This window comes from Silene latifolia, chromosome X (genome assembly GCF_048544455.1).
Source record: "Silene latifolia isolate original U9 population chromosome X, ASM4854445v1, whole genome shotgun sequence".
Taxonomy (NCBI): Eukaryota; Viridiplantae; Streptophyta; class Magnoliopsida; order Caryophyllales; family Caryophyllaceae; genus Silene; species Silene latifolia.
Genome location: NC_133537.1, coordinates 160587249 through 160604823, shown reverse-complemented (window position 1 = coordinate 160604823; position 17575 = coordinate 160587249). Strand labels below are relative to the sequence as shown.

The following is a 17575-nucleotide window of genomic DNA, read 5'->3' as shown; positions in this document are numbered from 1 at the left end:
GTGCTAAGGAAAAGCCAGAAGTTTGAGTGGACCGTGAACACGAGCAAGCCTTCGAGAGACCTGAAACACTATCTCGAAATTTCCGCCACCGCCACAAAACCAAAGCCAGGTGAACCATTATTCCAATACCCACTGTCACAGAAGTAGCGATGAGTCTTTGTCCTGGTCGAGAGCAAGAAAAGGAGCAAAACCACCGATGTACTACGTAATCAAGTCTCTGCCCCGCTGCAGAGACCAGGTACACATCTCTTGAAAAGTTAGTACTAGCATTGGTAGTAGCATCTCGCAAATCTAGTCCCTATTTTGAGTCACACATCATACATGTTGTGACAAACTACCTGCTAAAAGCTATCATGAGGAGGCCTGAGCTATCAGGAAGAATGTCTAAATGGTCTGTACACCTCAGTGGATACGACATCCAATACGACCCTAGAACATCAATCAAATCACGACATCGGCCGACTTCGTGTCGACTTGATCCGACCATCCGAATCGCGAATCGAGATCCTCACTTTAGAAGGAAGCAAGCGCACGTAAGTCTAGCGGATGCATATCGACGAGCCTCCAACCAAAGGGGGGCGGTGTAGGATTAATTCTGCGATCAACACAAGGAGATCGATAGCGCAAGTAAAGATGTGAATTCAAGGCAACCAACAATGAAACAGAATACGAGGCCTTGATATTGGGAATGAAGCTAGCACTAGAGTCAGGGGTCAGACACCTGCTCATATCCAGTGACTCCCTGTTAATAGTCAACCATGTGAATGATGAATTTATAGCCAGAGATTCGAAGATGATAGCATACCTAAAAGTAGCAAAGGAATTAAAACAAAAATTCGAAACTTGCAAGCTTAAACAGGTCCCCAGAGACCAGAACGTGGAAGCAGATGCCCTAGCAACCCTAGGGGCAACATTCAAGCCAACAGAGCTATCCAAAGATTCCAATAGCACATATCTTTGGAACCCTCTATCCAGAAGGAAGACGGAATAGACAAGGGTGAACTGGAGGATCCACAAAGCGAAAAGGAAATCCAAGCGATTCTGAGAGGAAGGTGAGAGCTCTTGGTCAAACGGGCGGGCGCCTTTGACCGGTAGCCGATCCAATGGACAACCGGCGCACACCTTACCTAGGCCCGGGCCGCGCCATAACAAGCTACCAGATGATAAGAAGGAAGTAAGAGCTTTTAAGATAAAGGCCTCGATTCATACTTATTGATGATATATTATTCGAGAAAGTCGCTAGCGAGCCCCTACCTACGGTGCCTGGACAAGGAAGAAGCGCAGACTGTGTTACATGCTCTCCACAGTGGCGAATATGGAAACCATGCAGGGGGCAGGAGTCTGGCAAGTAAAGCACTCAGACAGGGATATTATTAGCCTTCAATGAAAGCATATGCAGCAGCGTATGCACAAAAATGTGATGCCTGCCAACGCTCAACGCCCATGATCCACCAGCCAGCAGAGCCTCTGCACCCTATCATCTCTCCTTGGCCATTCATGGCATGGGGCATGGACATAGTAGGCCCCCTACCACGGGCCACAGGAAACAGAACCTAGATGCTAGCAATGACAGACTACTTCTCCAAGTGGATAGAGGCAGAAGCATTCACGGAGGTAAAAGACAAGCAAGTCATTTCATTCATAAAACGAAACATCGTTTGCAGATTTGTTATCCCATCAGAAATCATATGTGACAATGGCTCACAATTCATCTCCAACGATACCGAAGGATACTGTGCCAGGTGGAATATCACCTTAAAGAAGTCAGCACCTAGGACTCCAAAGTCCAATGGACAAGTTGAATCCAAAGAATAAAATTATTATGGACAATCCGAGAAGGAGGTTACGGGAGTTAGGAGGAAAGTGGACGGATGAGTTGCCACTAGTGTTATGGTCCCGACGAACGCGCCAAAGATAGCAACAGGTCAAACACCCTTGACTGGTGTTTGGCGCGAAGCGGTCATTCCATCGAAGTTCTAGTTCCCACTCACGGTATGAAAATATGACGAGGAACGAACAATGTGGAGATGACCGAAGCCTGGACACAATTGACGAGTGCGAGCAAGCACAAAAAATCCGTCGGCTACCTACAAACGATCGGTGGCCGGGAAGTTACAACAAGAATGTGAAAGTCAGGCTCCTGGAGGTAGGAGACCTGGTTCTTCGAGAGGTGTTTCAAAACACCAAAAATCGAAAAGGTGCAAATTCGCCTACAAATGGGAAGGACCATACCAGGTAGAAGGAGTTGTTGGCCATGGCGCATCAGATCGATGACTATGGACAGTCAAATCATACAACGCCCATGGAATATACTTCACCTCAAGAGATATTACTTTTAATAATAAGTAGACTCTAGCTTTCGAAATAATGTACTATGAGAAGCCAAATCATTTTTAAAAAGATAAAATAAAAATCCGGTAGTAGGCATACTTGCCGCCACTCTTATTTCGTATCTTTAAGTTATTTTTAAACTTTAAACTCGCTATTGGATGGTGTGGTTTGGCGCGTCATCCGGGACCACACCGCTCACAGTACCCCATGAGATGGCGACAAGTACTTCACATCATTTTAATAGATTTTCTTATTTTCGGCTTATCTAAATACATCACTTTGAATTCTGTATCTATGGTACTTTGAAAGGATGTCTAGCAACGGATCAGTATCAATGCCAACGCGGGGTGACAAGGCACACGGCACTCCAACATGCCCAACCTATTTTCTCCACAAGGAGCACCCTCACCAGTGGACTGTGGAACATACGAAAGGGAGCCTGGTGACAATGAATACGCTTATCCGGCTACCCCTGATACCACCCCCTGGACGTAGCTCGCACTAATCACACTTAATCAGGGCCCCAGCATGCATGCAAAAACGAACATGGAACGTAGGGATATCTGCGCTACCAGAATCCTGCAGCGTCTCCATCTGGTCCTAGAAAGACGATAAACTTGCCTCAATGACGCCCCTCTTGGCATTAAACGAGATGAACACACCTTGCGTCATGAACAAGGTTAAGTAGTCCAAAAACTGCGGCATACGCCTAAATCAGCCATTCGGCTGACACGGCAGCTAGCTTGGTCTGGGTCAGTCTTTTCAGGCTGACCAGGCTGGTCTAAATCAGCCTCCTAGGTTGACACGGCCACTCCTCCTTACATTGCGGCATACGCCTAAATCAGCCATCAGGCTGACACGGTAGCTAGCTGAGTCATAACGTTATCCTTTTCAGGGTGACAGGACTCGCCTAAATCAGTCAAACAGACTGACACGGCACAAACTTCCTAAAAACAGGGAAGATAAACAAACAAACACACGATATGTAAGCTAAAACCTTGCCAAACTATGACAAGGGGCATTTCAAAATATGGCCAAAAATACGGCCCAAGTTTAACCGCCACCCCGGCGGAGCAAACACAAGAACAAGTTTAAAAACTTACAAAGTCTGCCACCTCTGGGCCAGACTGCCAAAAAGTTCATCAAAATATAAAAACTTAATTATCGGTCACATTAATGACCTCCACCTCTGGCATCTCCTCTGCCTGCTGACCTCTCATTTCAGGTACTGCTTCAGCCTGAGCATCCTCAGCCGCCATAGCTCCCTGAGCTCCGTCAGCAGCATCCTGGGACATTCCAAAGATAACCCCCGACTGCTCGGCCAATAAGCAGAGAATTCACCACACCAACCTTAGGCATCGGCATACTCAGATCAGGTTGAGCAGGGTAGAGCATCTCCAGCTGCTTCTCCTCTTCCTCTATGGTCTGCTGGGTGGGAGCCTCCTCAAGGGCAGCACGCATCCCACTGATCTTTCCCCTCCAGGTAGCATATGCAACAACATTGGTGGCCAGGGAAATCAACTCGCTAATTTTCTCATCAGAACGCTTGAGGGAGTTAGAGAAAGTGCTGCACACGGCCTGGGTTCGAGCCAGCTGATCAGCCCCCTCCTTCAACTTCTTCTTGGTGACAGCAAGCTCAGTCTTCAGCTCCACCACACGCTCCTTCAGATCAACCCGCTGCTGCGCCAGATCCGCAACAGTCTCCTTCAGCTCCTGATTCTTGACGCTGGTAGCACGGCTGGTGGTCTGCACTATGTTGATCATCTTCCTGTTGTAGAGTGCAGACTGAAGAGTTTGGGGCATAAATAATCCGAAGTCAGCAAGAGAGCTGAGAGGCAGAATTTAAGCAAGAAGCAGATAGGCAGACAGGTAGAGGGCGAAGAATATTTACCATGAAGGCGTTGTGCACGTCATTTTCGGCCATCTCCTCTAGGGTGAACTCCGCAAACGTTTCCTCAACAGGAGGAAAGAGCAACTGATCAATCTCCTGCCACTACGACACCTTGTCCACATTTCCAAAGCCTTCTGGGAAATGAGCAATGATGCCCCCACTAGACGAAGCACGAGGACTGGCAGGAGGAGTAGGCGGATGGCGAGATAACTGATTAACCTCCAGGGGCACGCGTGCAGCCGAACTGGAAACTGTGGGAGGAGTCTGAAAAGAGGCAGCCAGAGCACTCCTCTTGGAGGCAGAGGCCACATCGGGGCTGGCAGAGGGTCTCTTTCTTTTAACACTTTGGAGGATGAGTTCCAGTTGATCGACTTTTGAACGTGCAAGCACGCATAGCCTCAGGCGACAGAATGCTTAAAACGTCCGCAGAAATTGCATGCAAGCGAGAGTGGCTACAGAAACCTTACCAGAAGACATACTGTGGGCTGATTGAGGAGGATTGGAGGAAGAAGCAGGTGAAAAACAAGGAAGCAGGTCTGGGAACTTTCTCTCAGACTCAGAAATGCTGAACAGCTTGCTGCAGGCAGGGATCTTGGCGGCGATACGGGTGAGGTCGCAGGGGCCTGCACGAAGGCGATGAAGTAAGCTAGTAGCAGCAAGATAAAACGAATCAGGTAACAGGAAAGCTGCTTACTCGAAGTCAGAACCCATTTCTCGAAAATATAATCGGCAGGAGGCTGGATGGAGTCCTTCCTCACGTAGAAGAAGCCCTCAAACCATTTATCATCACGAGATTTTGACACATGTTTGAAGGGAGCCTCTCCACGGCCCCGGAAAGAGAATTGACCCCTGCCCAGGGACCTGATGTTGTACATATGGGCCAGATCGCCCAAGGTGACAGATTTGCCAGTACTCTGACCAGCGGCCAGAGAATAGAGAAGAACTCGCCAAATGGCGGCAGAGATTTGTGCCATGGCGAAATTGTTGGTGAAGATAAAATCTTGAATGAGTTTAGGGAAAGGGAAACGGAGGCCATATCTAAACGGATATAGGTAGAAGCAAACCCACCCTAGACGGAGGGCGTCAGCTTTCTGTCCCGGTTCAGGGATGTCGATATCCACCCCATCACCAAGACCAAGCAGGTTCTTGATCGTCGGAATGTCGGCCGGAGTTAGGACGGAGTCACAATCATGTGGGTGTTTGAAAAGTCCCCGAGAAGGGAAAGTAGGGTCAAGATTGCGGTCGGAGGGTGTAGGGGTTGACGAAGACTGTCGAGTTTTGCCCATGATGGAGAGAGAAAATGAAGATTAAAAGGAGAGAAGAAGATGGATTACCTGGTGATGGAGACGGGGAGGGGAAACAGTGAAGCCGGTGGAGAATAAAGGGGAAGGAAGATTGAGGGTTTAAGAGAGATGAGTTTTTGAAATAATTTGAAGTGGTTAATGAGAGTGAAGAGGGACGTTGGAGTTATAAAGAGGAGAGAGGGAGTTGGGTGCAGAGAAAGAGGAGTAGGGCGGCTGGAAATGATGGGATGCTTGGGAAGAAGAGAAAAGACGGCGTAGGGTTTAGCATTTGGTTACGTAAAATTCCTTGCTCGATACTTGAAAGCGTACTTCGCAAGAAATTTAGGGCAAACTGTTTGGGCTAAAAATAGCATAATAGAAAAGGCCCATTTGATAAGATAAAGATTACAAAAGAAGAGGTAAGGAGGAAGGGAGCCCGCGGTCAGGAAAAGGGGAGATGGGCTTGAGAAGGATCAAGAGCCTGTCATAGAAGGTGCCCGCGTTAAGGAAAGGAGTGTTAGGGAGAAGTCAGGGAGAAGTTAGGGAGAAGTTAGGGAGATTGGGGAGAATTGGTAAAAGAGTTCGGGTTTGGAAAGAAGTCCTTATGAAAATAATATTCCCTTTCCATATTCGAGGTAGGACATGTCTAGGGTTCTTACCCTATAAATAGCCAAGGAAGCAAATCAAAGTGGACATCCAAGACGACTCATTCAACACATCCGTATTCATTCATACAACAATAATCGAGATCATATCTCAGCAAATAATATACGCTCATTCTGGATCTTGCAGGCCTGACGCCTAGGGCCAGCAGGATTAGCTACGCATCACAATTGTAATCATCCTCCAATTCATATAGTGCAATACTTGGCATGGTACCGTCCCTCCCGCGGTTGTTCCCACATTGGGTTTTCCGCGTCACCAAAATCTTACGTGTCAATTTACATTACGTACCTTATTTTTTCCGTTTACTTATTGACATACAAATCATCATACAATCGACCAACGAATATAGACTACATTGACCCTAATTAATCGATTTGGGTAAAAATACCTAAACAGTTTGGCGCCCACCGTGGGGCATTGTGGTCGTCAATCGTTGATATTCTAGATATACAATGGAAAAACAAGTATCTGAAGCCATGTCAGGGAGCAGGCAGCCATCGCCACCACCATCGTCTACCGAAAGTCCAACATCGACAGTGGCCACGCAGGCTCCCGGACACACCCCAAGAATCATACCGACAACAAAAGCCTCTCTACCTCCCAGGACCCCTGTTGTCTCAGCCCAGACCAGATCAGACAAAGGAACATCAAGGTCAGGCTTCACTCCGCCGCCCAGTCCCACGCAAATCCTGCTCACCGGCGTGGAAAATCGTCAGAAAGCTATGGGTAAGGAGGGGGAACAAATGAATTATGGATTGTGGAGCTAATGTCAAGCTAACAACAACCAAATGTAAGGATGATCAATCCCAATTCTAACCCAATTTTACAATTCAAATCATAAGAAAACTCTCCAAAATATATGAATAATGCATAAAAGTTTCTCACATCAACATCTTCTTCTCTTTTTGTCTTTCCAATTCATACTTTTTTTTTCATTTTCATGCTTTTTTTTTCATTCTTTTTCTTTTCTTTCTTTTCTCAACTTTTTTTTTTCTCAATTTTCCATCATCTCTTTTCATCATCTTTCTCTTTCATTTTCTTTCTTAAGCAATAAGATCAAGCTCACATGATAATCAAACTTTAAAACAAATCCCAATTGAGCACCCAAACAAAATAAAACAAAGCTACTAGCTCAACAAGGTAGGCAAGTTATAATGTAGCTAGGAAAAATGTTTGTGAAGGGGTCAAAAAGGCAAATATATTCATGTGAATAGCTCCAAAATGCTATAACAAATGAATGCATGCTTACCAAGAGATGACATGAGAACCATACTTGTGCATTTTGATGAAACACACATCATAAGGAGACACCTACACTCACCTAAGAGAGACCGGATATGGATGCATCGGTCAAAAGAGGTTCTACCTTACCATTTTGTAGCTTGCCAATAGTCAAGATCAAGCCTATTCGGTTCATTTTCCATCTCCCACCTACTATGTCATGACATCCCCATGTAGCTATTATCCCATCATATAAGAACAAATCATTAGCCAAAAGCTATCATTAGGAGAAGCAAAGAGGAAAGTAGGTGATACACAAGCAAAAAGCACAAAAATTTCTCTCAAAAATTTTCAAATTTCTACACTACATGCAAACTACACTATATGCAAATGCAATCTCCCCCCAAGCTAAACATAACATTGTCCTCAATATGCCAACAATTCAGATTACCCAACCAAATCATAAAAATGGCTCAAAGCACAAAACAGGACGGACTAGAGGTCATGTTTAATGGGTTGCAAGACCTATACTAAAATGCAAAGCAATTAAAAACTTACTCGACTTGCTAGCCTCCCCCCAAGCTAGCATGAATTTGGGGGACATTTTCATCAATCATCTAACAAAAGGGCCAAAAGTTGAACCCCTTCCTTCCTTTCTTCTTCTTACCACTACCATTTGATTCACCTTGTTAACCACTTCTACTTGAATCATCCTCTTGAAGAGGAGTGACATACTCACCAATGTTGTGGCCACTACCAAGACCATCACCATAGCTACTATACCCACCATACCCTCCATAGCCACCATATCCACCATAGCCTCCTTGTAGTGCCTCAACACCATAATCCGAACCACAAAAATTCGGACGAGGTGCATATGTAGTAAATGTACCTGCATCATTGTAAGGAGGGGGAGTGGGAATGGGAATGGGAGGAGAAAATCCACCCGGAGGATAAGTATAAAATTAAGGGTGTGGCCCCTCGGGTTAGATCACTCATTGTCTAGCAAAATGATCATAAATTGGATACAAAGCAAGTCGTTGGTCATCACGAATTGTATTAACACCTAAGTTCAATTCCCGCATCATTTCCATCATTTCCATGCTAGAAGGTGAATGAACACTAGAGGTGGAATGACGTGCTTGATAGGGTTGACCTCTCTCATGCCGCTCAACGGTGGTGTTTGGCTCACCTCTTAGGTCCAAATGGTAAGCAGGTCTAGTAAAAGGGGCACTCCCATGATAAGGCTTAGTGTGGACTAAAGCCTTAATTTCTGTCCTTTCTTCGGGTAGACTAATGGAGTCTTGCCTACCTATCTTCCAACCCATGTTAGGGTAAGAATCCCTAAACCAATTACAAGAAAGAAAATACTCATAATATAGCTCAACCCCTTTTTCCCTAGACACAAGCAATGGTCTCAAGTTGGTGTTCTCTTGGTTGAACCTACACAAATGGTGAGCAATTTTTGTAACCAACCCTCCTAAGACAATACAACTATTCTTGGGGTTATATTGTTTGGTCAAGTGGACCGCAAAGTGGTAGGGGATATTGATTCCCCATTCATCATCACCATTAACATTCAAGAAAGCACCCAAAATCTGTACCTCAATTTTCCTCACCGAGTGAGGCTCATTTCTCCCAAAAAAGGTTTATCCCATAAACCTTTGCCAAACCCTTATGTCGGGGTAATGTATAAATTGATGAGGGCAATGGTCCCAACTTTGAAAAGGGAAGTGAGAAATGGCATTCCATGTCAAAACGGGGTTATATGAGTCAGGTGATTCGGTAGGTAAGTCTTTATGGGGCAATTGGAAGATGTTAGCGAAATCCGATAGGGCCATCCTATGGTCTTCATTAAACAATCGAAAGGTCACAAAAAGCACAAACCCGGGGTTCCTAGACCTACGAAACTCAAAAGAGCTTAAGAACTCAAGGGTGAGTTCGGGAAAGGTTTTATAATTCATTGTATAACAATGCTTCATACCAAGATTTTTAAACAAAGTCTTAACATTTTTCTAAATTCTAATGTTGTTTAAAGAAGCTTGGTTGATAAATTTGGTTGGTTTTATACCTTTGCTCTTTAGGATGACCCAATTGTTGTATTGCTTTTATGAATTGAAGATCACTCCGGGAAAATCCGGGTCTTGCCACTCCGGGACCTCTTCCATTTTCACATCCTCCACAACATGGGAGGGTTCCGCCTCACCTCTTCTCCTCTTAGAAGCACCTTGGGTAGGAGGTTTTCTTGGTGCCATTTTTCTGAAATTTAAGACAAAAATTCATCTTAAGGCAAACCAAAATTCATTCAAATAGACATAATAGAACGAACTAGTGAACTAATTCATACTACAAACATGAATAAAGCATTCTACAATCAATTTCTAGCACTAAAAAGCACAAAATCAAATTCCACCAAATTGAGTTAGGGTTTGCATAATTCGATTTAATTGACTGAAATGGATGAAATTAAAGAGAAAAGGGAAGAAAACTTACCAATTGATGTTAATGGTTAATTGATTCTTGCAAAATTGATGAAGAAAGTGATGTTCCTTGTGATTGTAGGTGAAGAAATGAAGAAAAAATGATAGAGATAGAGAGGAGAAGGTACCGTCGGGTTTTCAAAGTGATAGAAAAATTTGTTCTTTTTTCTTTAATTACCCGTATAAAGCAGTTGGCAAGAAATCATAAAACCACGACCCCGATCGGGGCTGGCAACCCCGATCGGGGTTGACCTGTTCTTCGGCTTTTTGACTTGTTTCCGTATTACTTTTCAATTCCGTTCCGTTTCTTGAAAACTATGTCCCTGAACGGGGTTCTTGCATGGGGAAGCGTGCCAGATTCTCTTCTAAGTCTCCTTTCTTCATTTTCACCTAAAAATCACAAAACGAAACATCGTCAAGTCGAGTATTTTATTACTAATCTATGAAAAACATTAAATTGCAGAAAATTAAAAACAAAAATAAATAAAAGCAAATAAAAAGCTTGGGTTGCCTCCCAAGAAGCGCTGGTTTAACGTCCCGCACGACGAAAAAGCTTGAGTCGGTTTAAGCTTTCTTTGGTAGAGGTTGAACGGTCATTTCCTCTATCACACCAACGATCACATTCTCATGGTAGAGCTTCAAACGATGGCCATTTGCTTTGAATTTTTCGCCCTTGGTGGTTTTCACTTCAACTGAACCGAACTTGTTGACATTTGTGACGGTATATGGACCGGTCCACCGTGATCGTAACTTTCCCGGAAATAGCTTGTAACGGCAATTGAATAGCAACACCTTATCACCAATTTGAAATTCTTTGTTCAATATCTTCTTGTCATGCCATATTTTTGTTCTCTCCTTGTAGAGACGGGAGCTCTCATAAGCTTGTAAGCGGAATTCATCAAGTTCGTTGAGTTGCAACAACTGCTTTTCTCCACTCAATTTCGGATCCATGTTAAGCTCCTTAACCGCCCAATAAGCCTTTTGTTCCATCTCAACGGAAAGATGACACGCCTTTCCATAGACCAACCTATATGGTGAGGTACCAATAGGTGTCTTATATGCGGTATGGTAAGCCCACAAGGTGTTATCGAGCTTCATACTCCAATCCTTTCGTGACTTTGAAACAACCTTCTCAAGTATGGACTTGATCTCATGGTTAGAAACCTCCACTTGGCCATTAGTTTGTGGATGGTAGCCGAAGCCTCATCTATGATAGACTCCATATTTCTCCATTAAAGCATCAAGTTGTTTCTCACCAAAATGAGTACCACGATCACTAACGACCGCTCTTGGAACACCAAACCTTGGAAATATGATCTTCTTGAATAAGTTGATCACGGTACGAGCATAATTTGTTGGAGTAGCAATTGCCTCTACCCATTTAGAGACATAATCAACGGCAACCAAAATATACCGATTCCCTTTTGAGGAAGGAAATGGTCCTTGATAATCAATACCCCAAACATCGAATACCTCCACTTCCAAGATACCATTTAAAGGCATCTCGTGCCTCCTTGATATAGAACCCGTCCTTTGGCAAGCATCGCAAGCCATCACGAAAATTTTAGCATCTTGGAACATAGTTGGCCAATAGAAACCGGATTGCAACACCTTTGCAACGGTCTTGGATGGTCCATGATGACCACCATAAGGAGAACAATGGCATCTTTCTAGCACCCCTTTCACATCCCATTGTGGGATACATCTCCGGAATAGCCCGTCGGAGCAATGTGTGAACAAGTTTGGATCGTCCCATAGGAAGAACTTGACATCATGTAAGAACTTCTTCTTTTGTTGATATGAAAGGTTGGGTGGCAATTCTCTTCCACCTAAAAAGTTGGCTATGTCGGCATACCAAGGAGTATTGGCTTCCAACACCATCAAAACATCATCGGCGAAGGAATCATCAATAGGTAACTCAATACCTCCATCATTGAACTTCAAACGGGATAGGTGATCGGCAACAACATTTTCGGCCCCCTACTTGTCTTTAATCTCAAGATCAAACTCTTTCAAGAGCAAGATCCATCGTATCAACCTTGGCTTAGCTTCTTGTTTGTCTAGGAGGTGCTTTAGTGTGGCATGATCGGTATGAACAATGACTTTTGAACCGATCAAGTAAGAGCGGAATTTGTCTAAAGCATAGACAATGGCAAGTAGCTCTTTCTCCGTGGTGGTATAGTTGATTTGAGCCGCATCCATGGTTTTTCTAGCATAGTAGATAACATGGAGAACCTTGTCCTTTCTTTGTCCTAGCACGACACCTACCGCATAGTAACTTGCATCACACCTGAGCTCGAACGGCAAGTTCCAATCCGGTGATTGGAAGATAGGTGCGGAAATTAAAGCCTTCTTGATCCTATTAAAAGACTCAAGATAATCGTTAGTAAACACAAAGGGAGCTTGCATCCTTTAAAAGAAGCTCCGTAAGGGGTTTGGCGATCTTAGAAAAATCTTTAATGAAACGGCGGTAGGATCCCGCATGGCCCAAGAAACTCCTTACACTCTTCACATTTACCGGTGGGGGTAGTTGCTCAATAACTTGGACCTTAGCACGGTCCACTTCAATTCCTCTTTCCGAGACAATATGACCATGCACCACTCCTTCATTCACCATGAAGTGGCACTTTTCCCAATTTAACACCAAATCAACCTCTTCACAACGCTTCAAAACTTTAGACAAGTTAGCCAAACATGCATCAAAAGAAGAACCATAGACACTAAATTCATCCATAAACACCTCCATGATAGACTCGATAAAGTCGAAAAAGATGCTTATCATGCAACGTTGGAAAATGGCGGGGGCATTACATAGACCGAAGGGCATTCTACGGTAAGCAAAGGTACCATAGGGACATGTTAATGTGGTCTTCTCTTGTTCATCCGGGTGAATGAGTATTTGAAAGAACCCAAAATAACCATATAGATAGCAAAAATACATGTGACATGCCAACCGTTCCAACATTTGGTCAATAAAAGGTAATGGGTAGTGGTCTTTCTTGGTGGCTAAATTGAGCCTCCTATAGTCAATGCACATTCTCTAACCCGTCACAATTCTAGTTGGAATTAGCTCATTTTTATCATTTTTTACTACGGTGGTTCCTCCTTTCTTAGGAACCACTTGGACCGGACTCACCCATTTAGAATCGAAAATAGCATAGATAATTCCCACATCTAACAATTTAAGTACTTCCTTTTTTACCACTTCTTGCATGTTAAGATTTAGTCGTCTTTGACCTTGGAGACATGGTTTATGATCTTCCTCAAGATTAATTCGATGCATGCAAAATTTGGGGCTTATGCCCTTTAAATCGTGAAGTTTATAACCAATGGCTTTCTTGTGAGACCTTAAGACATGAAGCAATTTAGCCAATTGACTCTCATCTAACTTAGCACAAACGATTATCGGACTTATCTCCTCATTATCTAGAAAAGCATACCTCAAATTGGAAGGAAGAGGCTTAAGTTCGGGTTTTTGTACCTCAAGGTCTAGAGGTGTAGCAACCAAACCTACAAAGTGTGAGCTTTCCTCCAATGATAGCTCTTCTCCATCCAATTGTTGCTCCAAAGCATCAATCTCCTTATTTCCAATCTCATCATCACCAGCAAATGATTCTAATAGCAAGAGTGCCTCCAAGGGATCTTTAGATAAAGATCGAGGTGTAGAGTCTTCTATAACAATGTCAACAACATCAAAAATGTCAATAGAATAACAAGACTCTTCTATCATGGGACTCTTCATGGCACTATTCAAATTATATGTGACCTCATCGTCGCCCACTTCCAATGTAATTTTACCATTTTTGACATCAATTAACGCACTCGCAGTATGTAAAAAGGGTCTTCCTATAATGATTGGGATTTGGGCATCTTCGGCCATGTCAAGGACAATGAAATCAACCGGAATGAAAAACTTACCAACTTTAACGGGAACATCCTCCAAAACTCCCAAAGGGCGTTGATGTGACCATAATTAGCGCATATTTAGCCCCCAAATTAGCCTTGTTCCCATGCTTTTTAGTGCATATTTGGGTCATTTATTGTCTTTAGTTCTTTGTTTTGCATATTCTTTGAGATTTTGATCCCTTGGTAGGAAAGGAGTGAAAATTTTGCATTTTCATGGCAAAACAAGACTAAATTGATTGAATTCAATGACCAAGCATCAAGGAGAGACAAGATTAGAAGGCCTTTGTACATATGATAGTAGATGAGCAATGTTGAGAAAGGATCCTTGCATCCCCGAGGAAATCCCCAAGGATTTTATGAAGAAAAGGGAAGAAAAGAAGAAGAAATAGTCTTTGCTACAATCCGAGCGGATTGTCCCGAATCCCCGTCCTCCACAAGCACAATCCGTGCGTCTTCCTTCAAAGACGCTGGACAGCAGCCACAAATCCGCCGGATTCCCCGAAGACGCCCGTATTCCCCTGCTGAATCCGCCCGTCCCGACTCAATACGCACGGATTCGATCAATAAATTTCGTCTTCTCCAAGCTACAAAGAAAGAAGCCCTTCCTTCGAAAAATACCGGATTCTCCCTACTCAATCTAAAAAGTGTAATTACTAGTTTAGCCCTTAGTTAACCCTAATGCATCCACCTAATTTCCACTATAAATACCCCATTAGTCTAATTAGAAGGGCATGTTCTTCTTATCAATTATTAGAGTAGTTAATATCAATCAAATCTCTCTTTAGTATTGTAATCAACAATTAATCAAGTTTTAATACAAGTTTTATTTCCTTAATCTCTCTTTTGTTCATCCTTTATTTTGGGTAATTGAAGATTATTTGGGTTATTATTGGGAGATTGACAACCTCTCAATCAAGCATCAAGTACTTCTTTTATTCTTTGCTTTATTATTGGAATCATTAGTAGGTATAATTCTCTTAATCCCTTTTTAATTATTGTTAATTACTTTCATTTATTCATCATGTTTCCTTTTGTTGGTATGATTGACAACCTTGCTAGCATGATCAACATGATATGAGTGAGTAGTGACCTAGCTAGGGTTAATGGGTAATTAGGGGAAATCAACATGGGGAATGATTCATGCTTAAATATGCTTTCATGGTTTATTTGCTTGCTTGTTTTGATCTCAACTCATGCACATGTTATGTTTGATGAAATGTGAGCCTATGAATCCTTGCATTTTTTACCCATCACCTATCTTTTCAATGAGACTTGTAAGACATAAACCAACTCAAGTCTCATTAGACCATGCATGTTGTTGAGTAGGGAAGACTAAGTCGACTTGTAGGTGTTGTACAATCTAATCGATTCGGCTCCGGGACCCAAACTTTCTTAGGATTGTAAGATATAACCCAACTCAATCCATCACAACAATAATTGCTTGCTTATAATTTGAGAACATGTTTGTATGATCAATTCCCATGATTCCCCTATGACCCCATGACACCCTAGTGCTTTTTATCAATTGTTTACAACCCTTTTAATTTATCTTGCTTATTTATTTTCATTGCTATTTAGTTAGTGACCTTCTACATCAACCCAAATTGTGACACCCCTAAGACACCACTAGTTTCAATAGAAATCTCATCTCAATTCCCGTCCCTTGGGATCGGACCTTTACTTGCCTCTTTACTAATTGTAGAGTTGTTTGTGAAGCTATAAATTGTGTTTTGATTCGGACGTGACCCAACGACAACATCTATTAAATTGTGAACACGAAACGGACCGATCAGGCGTTTTATGGAACGGTCCGCCATTTGCAATGTGACACTAGTGCATTTTAAGACTCCCATATTAAGCTTAGCACAAATAGAGTAAGGTATTACACTCACACAAGCACCTAAATCGCATAAAGCTTTATCAATTTGATAGGTGCCAATTGTGCATGGAATAGAAAAGCTATCGGGATCTTTTAATTTAGGAGGGGACTTATTTTGCAAAAGAGCACTCACCTCGGCGGTGAGAGCTATCGTTTCAACTTCATCAAAAGTCCTCTTCTTAGTTAAAATGTCTTTCATGAACTTAATATAAGATGGAATTTGAGTGATTAATTCGGTAAAGGGGACGGTTACCTGGAGATTCTTCACAACTTCTATGAAGTTACCGAATTGAGAATTCTTTTGATACTTTGCCAATCTATGAGGAAATGGCACTTTGATTTTTTCCGGAATCCTTGCTTCAACATCTTTCTTTGGAGGAGCATCCTCCACTTCCTTGACTTTCTCAACAACAAGTGGATTATCCACCTTCTTTGGAACATCTTCACTTTCCTTACCATTTGGAGAAATCTCCAACTCAACAAGTACCTCCTCATCTTCTTTGGGCATGGATGGCCTATCATATTTCGTACCACTTCTTAAGGAGATAGCATTAAGGGTAGCATGTGGTTGCTCACCTTGAGGGTGTAGTTGACCCGTTTTCCTTGAAGAGCTAGATGAGGCAAGTTGAGCCATTTGTTGTTCCAACATCTTGATCGCAGCATTTTGGGCTTGCTCATTCTTTTGGATTTGAGCCAATAATTTCTTTTGCATTTGGACTATCAAGCCCTCTAGCTTACCTCCTCCTTGGTTGTTTTGTTGGCCATTTTGTGATGGGGGTTAATTTTGTTGGTAATTGTTTTGTGGGGGCCTTTGTTGATTTTGATAACCCGGTGGAGGATTATACTTTTGTTGTTGAGGGACATAGGCATTTTGTTGTGGTGGGGTTGAGGATTGAGGATTGAGCACATTGTTGCTTCTATAAGACATATTCGGGTGAAATCTTGTATTTGGATTATATGTGTTTGAGAATGTACCCGGTGGATAAGCGTTTTGTCTTAAAGCTAGAAAGGCATTTACCTCTTCAATAGGAGCTTGGCAATGAGCGATGTAATGACCCGCACCTCCGCAACCGTCATAAATGATGATTTGACTTGTAGAATACATGATATTAAGTTGTTGAACGAAATCTCTAGGATCCCTTTCCGCCAATTGTTGTTGGAGTGAGGCAATTTGAGCTAGCAAGATGGAGTTGTTGGAGGATTCTTCTTTACCTTTGAGTGGCACAATGCGGGAATTGACATATTGTGCATCATGGACCGCCATAGATTCAATCGTGGCATGAGCAAGGTCGGTGTCAATTTGATCAACCGACTATTGTTGGCGGAATCAAGAATCCTTCGGGACTCGGCACAACATCCATTGTAGAATGTTATAGCTAGAAACCAATCATCTAGCCCATGATGTGGGCATTGCCTTTGTAGCTTCTTGTACTTCTCCCAAGCTTCATATAAGCTCTGAAGAGCTTATTGACGGAATCCGGTGATTTGGCTCCTCAATGTTTGAGTTTTCTCCGGTGTAAAATAGTTTTGGTAAAAAGTAAGAGCCAAATACTCCCAATTGGTGATCCCCATGGCTTCTCTATCAAGGCTATTGATCCATAACTTTGCCTTGTCCTTCAATGAAAAAGGGACAAGTATCTCCCTTATTTGAGCTTGTGTGACTCCCGTTTGCCGAATCATGGAGCAATAGTCACAAAAATTTAGCATATGCAAGTTGGGATCCTCCAAAGGACTTCCCCCAAATTGCCTTCTTTCCACAAGGTCAATGAAAGCCGGTTTGATCTCAAAATCCACGGCTCTTATTTGGGTAGTAGTTATACCCCTTGGAAGCATAGCCGCGGTGGGCTTGAAATGACTGGAAAGCTTCACCATCTTTTTGATTGGGGATGGCGGTGGCGGTGGAGATGATGAACTAGAA

General features: G+C 42.9%; 1 non-coding gene across 1 annotated transcript; it reads left to right on the top strand.

Moving 5' to 3' along the window:
- The first annotated feature begins 17050 nt into the window (after positions 1-17050).
- Positions 17051-17158, top strand: LOC141625068 (small nucleolar RNA R71). The gene has a single exon (XR_012534866.1). It is a non-coding gene; the product is annotated as a small nucleolar RNA R71 (small nucleolar RNA).
- The last annotated feature ends 417 nt before the right edge of the window (positions 17159-17575 follow it).